This window comes from Hordeum vulgare, chromosome 5H (assembly GCF_904849725.1).
Source record: "Hordeum vulgare subsp. vulgare chromosome 5H, MorexV3_pseudomolecules_assembly, whole genome shotgun sequence".
NCBI lineage: Eukaryota > Viridiplantae > Streptophyta > Magnoliopsida > Poales > Poaceae > Hordeum > Hordeum vulgare.
In genome coordinates this window covers 517,775,318-517,783,543 of record NC_058522.1, presented here as the reverse complement: position 1 = coordinate 517,783,543, position 8,226 = coordinate 517,775,318, and positions in this window count along the sequence as shown.

Genomic DNA, 8,226 nt, shown 5'->3' with positions numbered 1-8,226 from the left:
TCTGGATCTTGTTTATTGCGAGACGGTTACTCTTTTAAGTCTGAGAATAATGGTTGTTCTATTTCTATGAGTAACATCTTTTATGGTCATGCACCGAATGTGAGAGGATTGTTCATATTGAATCTTGATAGCGATACGCATATACATAACATTGAGACCAAAAGAGTGAGAGTAAACAATGATAGCGCCATATTTTTGTGGCACTGCCGCTTGGGTCATATTGGTGTAAAGTGCATGAAGAAACTCCATGCTGATGGACTTTTGGAGTCACTTGACTTTGATTCACTTGACACGTGTGAACCATGCCTCATGGGCAAGATGACTAAGACTCCGTTCTCCGGAACAATGGAGCGTGCAAGTGACTTGTTGGAAATCATACATACCGATGTGTGTGGTCCAATGAGCGTGGAGGCACGCGGCGGATATCGTTATTTTCTCACCTTCACTGACGATTTAAGTAGATATGGTTATGTCTACTTGATGAAGCACAAGTCTGAAACATTTGAAAAGTTCAAGGAATTTCAGAGTGAAGTGGAAAATCATCGTAACAAGAAGATCAAGTTCCTACGGTCTGATCGTGGGGGTGAATATCTGAGTTTCGAGTTTGGTACTCACTTAAGACAATGTGGAATTGTTTCGCAGTTAACACCGCCTGGAACACCACAGCGTAATGGTGTGTCCGAACGTCGTAATCGTACTTTGTTAGAGATGGTGCGATCTATGATGTCTCTTACTGATTTGCCGTTATCATTTTGGGGTTATGCATTAGAAACAGCTGCATTCACTTTAAATAGGGCACCATCGAAATCCGTTGAGACGACACCATACGAACTGTGGTATGGCAAAAGGCCGAAGTTGTCGTTTCTTAAAGTTTGGGGATGTGATGCTTATGTCAAAAAGCTTCAGCCTGAAAAGCTGGAACCCAAAGCGGAAAAGTGCATCTTCATAGGTTACCCAAAAGAGACAGTTGGGTACACCTTCTATCTCAAATCCGAGGGCAAAGTGTTTGTTGCTAAGAACGGAACTTTTCTCGAGAAGTAGTTTCTCTTGAGAGAATTGAGTGGGAGGAAGATAGAACTTGACGAGGTTGTCGAACCTCTCATCCCTCTGGTTGGTGGCGCAGGGCAAGGGGAAACCTCTGTCGTTGCGACGCCGGTTGAGGAGGAAGTTAATGATGATGATCATGAAACTCCAATTCAAGTTTCTGTTGAACCACGCAGGTCGACGAGATCACGCGCTGCTCCAGAGTGGTACGGTAATCCCGTCTTATCAATCATGTTGTTAGACAACAATGAACCTGCAAATTATGAAGAAGCAATGGTGGGCACAGATTCCAACAAATGGCTAGAAGCCATGAAATCCGAGATAGGATCCATGTATGAGAACAAAGTGTGGACTTTGGAGATACTACCTGAGGGCCGCAAGGCTATTCAGAACAAATGGATCTTTAAGAAGAAGACGGACGCTGACGGTAATGTGACCGTTTATAAAGCTCTACTTGTGGCAAAGGGTTTTTCACAAGTTCCAGGAGTTGACTACAATGAGACCTTCTGACCCGTAGCGATGCTTAAGTCCGTCAGAATCATGTTAGCAATAGCTGCATTTTTCGATTATGAAATCTGGCAGATGGATGTCAAAACGGCGTTCCTTAAACGGTTTCCTTAAGGAAGAGTTGTATATGATGCAACCTGAAGGTTTTGTTGATCCTAAAAATGCCGACAAGGTGTGCAAGCTCCAGCGATCCATTTATGGACTGGTACAAGCATCTCGGAGTTGGAACAAACGCTTTGATGAGGTGATCAAAGCATTTGTGTTTATACAAGTGGTTGGAGAATCTTGTATTTACAAGAAAGTGAGTGGGAGCTCTGTGGCGTTTCTGATATTATATGTGGATGACATATTACTGATTGGAAACAACGTAGAGCTTTTGGAAAGCATAAAAGGTTACTTGAATAAAAGTTTCTCTATGAAGGACCTAGGAGAAGCTGCTTACATTCTAGGCATTAAGATCTATAGGGATAGATCAAAGCGCCTGATAGGACTTTCACAAAGCACATACCTTGATAAAGTTTTGAAGAGGTTCAAAATGGAACAGTCCAAGAAAGGGTTCTTGCCAGTGTTACAAGGTACGAGATTGAGTAAGACTCAGTGCCCAGCAACTGATGAAGATAGAGAGCATATGCGCTCCGTCCCCTATGCTTCAGCCATAGGCTCTATCATGTATGCAATGCTGTGCACTAGACCAGATGTTAGCCTGGCCAAAAGTATGGCAGGTAGGTTCCAGAGTAATCCAGGAGTGGATCACTGGACGGCGGTCAAGAATATCCTGAAGTACCTGAAAAGGACTAAGGAGATGTTTCTCGTGTATGGAGGTGACGAAGAGCTCGCCGTAAAAGGTTACGTCGATGCAAGCTTTGACACAGATCCGGACGACTCTAAGTCGCAAACCGGATACGTATTTATTCTTAATGGGGGTGCAGTAAGCTGGTGCAGTTCCAAGCAAAGCGTCGTTGCAGATTCTACATGTGAAGCGGAGTACATGGCTGCCTCGGAGGCGGCTAAGGAGGATGTCTGGATGAAGCAGTTCATGACGGATCTTGGAGTGGTGCCAAGTGCACTGGATCCAATAACCTTGTTCTGTGACAACACTGGTGCCATTGCCTTAGCAAAGGAACCAAGGTTTCACAAGAAGACCAGACACATCAAACGACGCTTCAACCTCATCCGCGACTACGTCGAGGAGGAGGACGTAAATATATGCAAGGTGCACACGGATCTGAATGTAGCAGACCCGCTGACTAAACCTCTTCCACGGCCAAAACATGATCGACACCAGAACTGTATGGGTGTTAGATATATTACAATGTAATTCACATGGTGATGTGAGGGCTAGATTATTGACTCTAGTGCAAGTGGGAGACTGTTGGAATTATGCCCTAGAAGCAATAATAAATGTATAGTTATTATGATAATTCCTGTATCAAGATAATAGTTTATTATCCATGCTATAATTGTATTGAATGAAGACTCATTTACATGTGTGGATACATAGACAAAACACCGTCCCTAGCATGCCTCTAGTTGGCTAGCCAGTTGATCGATGATAGTCAGTGTCTTCTGATTATGAACAAGGTGTTGTTGCTTGATAACTGGATCACGTCATTGGGAGAATCACGTGATGGACTAGACCCAAACTAATAGACGTAGCATGTTGATCGTGTCATTTTGTTGCTACCGTTTTCTGCGTGTCAAGTATTTATTCCTATGACCATGAGATCATATAACTCACTGACACCGGAGGAATGCTTTGTGTGTATCAAACGTCACAACGTAACTGGGTGACTATAAAGATGCTCTACAGGTATCTCCGAAGGTGTTAGTTGATTTAGTATGGATCAAGACTGGGATTTGTCACTCCGTGTGACGGAGAGGTATCTCGGGGCCCACTCGGTAATACAACATCACACACAAGCCTTGCAAGAAATGTAACTTAGTGTAAGTTGCGGGATCTTGTATTGCGGAACGAGTAAAGAGACTTGCCGATAAACGAGATTGAAATAGGTATGCGGATACTGACGATCGAATCTCGGGCAAGTAACATACCGAAGGACAAAGGGAATGACATACGGGATTATACGAATCCTTGGCACTGAGGTTCAAACGATAAGATCTTCGTAGAATATGTAGGATCCAATATGGGCATCCAGGTCCCGCTATTGGATATTGACCGAGGAGTCTCTCGGGTCATGTCTACATAGTTCTCGAACCCGCAGGGTCTGCACACTCAAGGTTCGACGTCGTTTTATGCGAATTTGAGTTATATGGTTGGTTACCGAATGTTGTTCGGAGTCCCGGATGAGATCATGGACGTCACGAGGGTTTCCGGAATGGTCCGGAAACGAAGATTGATATATAGGATGACCTCATTTGATTACCGGAAGGTTTTCGGAGTTACCGGGAATGACGAATGGGTTCCGGGAGTTCACCGGGGGGGGGGGGGGGCAACCCACCCCGGGGAAGCCCATAGGCTTTGGGGAGACACACCAGCCCTTAGTGGGCTGGTGGGACAGCCCCAAGGGGGCCTATGCGCCAAGAGAAGGAAATCAAAGGAAAAGAAAAAAAAGAGAGAGGAAGTGGGAAGGGAGGGGGACTCCTCCCACCAAACCAAGTCCAACTCGGTTTGGGGGGGGGAGTCCTCCCCCCTTGGCTCGGCCGACCCCTTGAGGGTCCCTTGGACCCCAAGGCAAGGTCCCCCTCCCTCCTCCTATATATATGAGGCTTTTAGGGCAGATTTGAGACGACTTTCTCACGGCTGCCCGACCACATACCTCCATAGTTTTTCCTCTAGATCGCGTTTCTGCGGAGCTCGGGCGGAGCCCTGCTGAGACGAGATCATCACCAACCTCCGGAGCGCCGTCACGCTGCCGGAGAACTCTTCTACCTCTCCGTCTCTCTTGCTGGATCAAGAAGGCCGAGATCATCGTCGAGCTGTACGTGTGCTGAACACGGAGGTGCCGTCCGTTCGGTACTAGATCGTGGGACTGATCGCGGGATTGTTCGCGGGGCGGATCGAGGAACGTGAGGACGTTCCACTACATCAACCGCGTTCTCTAACGCTTCTGCTGTACGATCTACAAGGGTACGTAGATCACTCATCCCCTCTCGTAGATGGACATCACCATGATAGGTCTTCGTGCGCGTAGGAAAATTTTTGTTTCCCATGCGACGTTCTCCAACAGTCACTTGATAACGGGATCACATCATTAGGAGAATCATGTGATGGACTAGACCCAAACTAATAGACGTAGCATGTTGATCGTGTCATTTTGTTGCTACTGTTTTCTGCATGTCAAGTATTTGTTCCTATGACCATAAGATCATATAACTCACGGACACCGGAGGAATGCTTTGTGTGTATCAAACATCGCAACGTAACTGGGTGACTATAAAGATGCTCTACAGGTATCTCCAAAGGTGTTCGTTGAGTTAGTATGGATCGAGACTGGGATTTGTCACTCCGTGTGACGGAGAGGTATCTCGGGGCCCACTCGGTAATACAACATCACACACAAGCCTTGCAAGCAATGTGACTTAGTATAAGTTACGGGATCTTGTATTACGGAACGAGTAAAGAGACTTGCCAGTAAACGAGATTGAAATAGGTATGCGGATACTGACGATCGAATCTCGGGCAAGTAACATACCGAAGGACAAAGGGAATGACATACGGGATTATATGAATCCTTGGCACTGAGGTTCAAACGATAAGATCTTCGTAGAATATGTAGGATCCAATATGGGCATCCAGGTCCCGCTATTGGATATTGACCGAGGAGTCACTCGGGTCATGTCTACATAGTTCTCGAACCCGCAGGGTCTGCACACTTAAGGTTCAACGTTGTTTTATGCGTATTTGAGTTATATGGTTGGTTACCGAATGTTGTTCAGAGTGCCGGATGAGATCACGGACGTCACGAGGGTTTCCGTAATGGTCCGGAAACGAAGATTGATATATAGGATGACCTCATTTGATTACCGGAAGGTTTTCGGAGTTACCGGGAATGTACCGGGAATGACGAATAGGTTCCGGGAGTTCACCGGGGGGGCCCACCCACCCCGGGGAAGCCCATGGGTGTTTGGGGTGCCGCACCAGCCCTTAGTGGGCTGGTGAAACAGCCCAAGAGAGGCCTATGCGCATAGGAAAGAAAATCAAAGAGGAAAGGGAAAAAAAAGAAGGAGGTGGGAAAGGGAAGAAGGACTCCACCTTCCAAACCAATTAGATTTCGGTTTGGGAGGGGGAGACCGTCCCCCTTGGCTCGGCCGACTCCCTTGGGAGTCCTTGGACCCCAAGGCAAGTCTCCCCGCTCCTCCTCCTATATATAGTGGGGTTTTATGGCTGATTTGAGACAACTTTGCCACGGCAGCCCGACCACATATCTCCACGGTTTTACCTCTAGATCGCGTTTCCGCGGAGCTCGGGCGGAGCCCTGCTGAGACGAGATCATCACCAACCTCCGGAGCACCGTCACGCTGCCGGAGAACTCTTCTACCTCTCCATCTCTCTTGCTGGATCAAGAAGGCCGAGATCATCGTCGAGCTGTACGTGTGCTGAACGCGGAGGTGCCCTCCGTTCGGCACTAGATCGTGGGACTGATCGCGGGACGGTTCCCGGGGCGGATCGAGGGACGTGAGGACGTTCCACTATATCAACCGCGTTTCTTAACGCTTCTGCTGTGCGATCTACAAGTGTACGTAGATCGAATATCCCCTCTCGTAGATGGACATCACCATGATAGGTCTTCGTGCGCGTAGGAAATTTTTTGTTTCCCATGCGACGTTACCCAAGAGTGGCATCATGAGCTAGGTTCATGTGTAGATGTCTTCTCGAGTAGAACACAAAAGTTTTTGTGGGCTGTGATGTGCGTTTTGCTGCCCTCCTTAGTCTTATCTTGATTCCGCGGTATTGTTGGATCGAAGCGGCTCGGACCGACATTACTCGTACACTTACGAGAGACTGGTTTCATCGCTGCGAGTAACTCCGTTGCTCAAAGATGACTGGCGGGTGTCTGTTTCTCCAACTTTAGTTGAATCGGATTTGACCGAGGAGGTCCTTGGATGAGGTTAAATAGCAACTCATATATCTCCGTTGTGGTGTTTGCGTAAGTAAGATGCGATCCTACTAGATACCCATGGTCACCACGTAAAACATGCAACAACAAAATTAGAGGACGTCTAACTTGTTTTTGCAGGGTATGCTTGTGATGTGATATGGCCAACGATGTGATGTGATATATTGGATGTATGAGATGATCTTGTTGTAATAGAAAATATCGACTTGCACGTCGATGGTACGGCAACCGGCAGGAGCCATAGGGTTGTCTTTATAACTAACGTTTGTGCTTGCAGATGCGTTTACTATTTTTCTAGGATGTAGCTTTAGTAGTAATAGCATGAGTAGCACGACAACCCCGATGGCGACACGTTGATGGAGATCATGGTGTGGCGCCGGTGACAAGAAGATCGTGCCGGTGCTTTGGTGATGGAGATCAAGAAGCACGTGATGATGGCCATATCATGTCACTTATGAATTGCATGTGATGTTAATCCTTTTATGCACCTTATTTTGCTTAGAACGACGGTAGCATTATGAGGTGATCTCTCACTAAAATTTCAAGACGAAATTGTGTTCTCCCCGACTGTGCACCGTTGCTACAGTTCGTCGTTTCGAGACACCACGTGATGATCGGGTGTGATAGACTCAATGTTCACATACAACGGGTGCAAAACAGTTGCACACGCGGAACACTCGGGTTAAGCTTGACGAGCCTAGCATGTGCAGACATGGCCTCAGAACACATGAGACCGAAAGGTCGAGCATGAATCGTATAGTTGATATGATTAGCATAGAGATGCTTACCACTGAAACTATTCTCGACTCACGTGATGATCGGACTTGAGATAGTGGATTTGGATCATGTACCACTCAAATGACTAGAGAGATGTACTTTTTGAGTGGGAGTTCTTAAGTAATATGATTAATTGAACTAATTGTCATGAACATAGTCTAATGGTCTTTGCGAATTACGATGTAGCTTGCGCTATAGCTCTACTGTTTTTATATGTTCCTAGAGAAATTTTAGTTGAAAGTTGATAGTAGCAAACTTTGCAGACTGAGTCTGTAAAACCGAGGATTGTCCTCGTTGCTGCACAGAAAGCTTATGTATTTTATGCACCACTCGGTGTGCTGCACCTCGAGCGTCGTCTGTGGATGTTGTGAACATCTGACATACACGTTTCTGATGACTACACGATAGTTCAGTACAAAGTACTTAATGGCTTAGAAGCAAGGCGCCGAAAACGTTTTAAAACGTCACGGAACATAAGTGATGTTCTAAAGAGATGAAATTGTGATTTCATGCTTGTGCCCTTGTTAAGAGGTACGAGACCTGCAACAAGATTCTTTGTCCACAAAGTAAAGGAGAAAAGCTCAATCGTTGAGCATGTGCTCAGATTGTCTGAGTACGACAATCACTTGAATCAAGTGGGAGTTAATCTTCCAGATGAGATAGTGATGGTTCTCCAAAGTCACTGCCACCAAGCTGTGAGAGCTTCGTGATGAACTATAACATATCAAGGATAGATACAATGATCCTTGAGCGATTCGCGATGTTTGACACTGCGAAAGTAGAAATCAAGAAGGAGCATCAATAGTTGATGGTTTGTAAA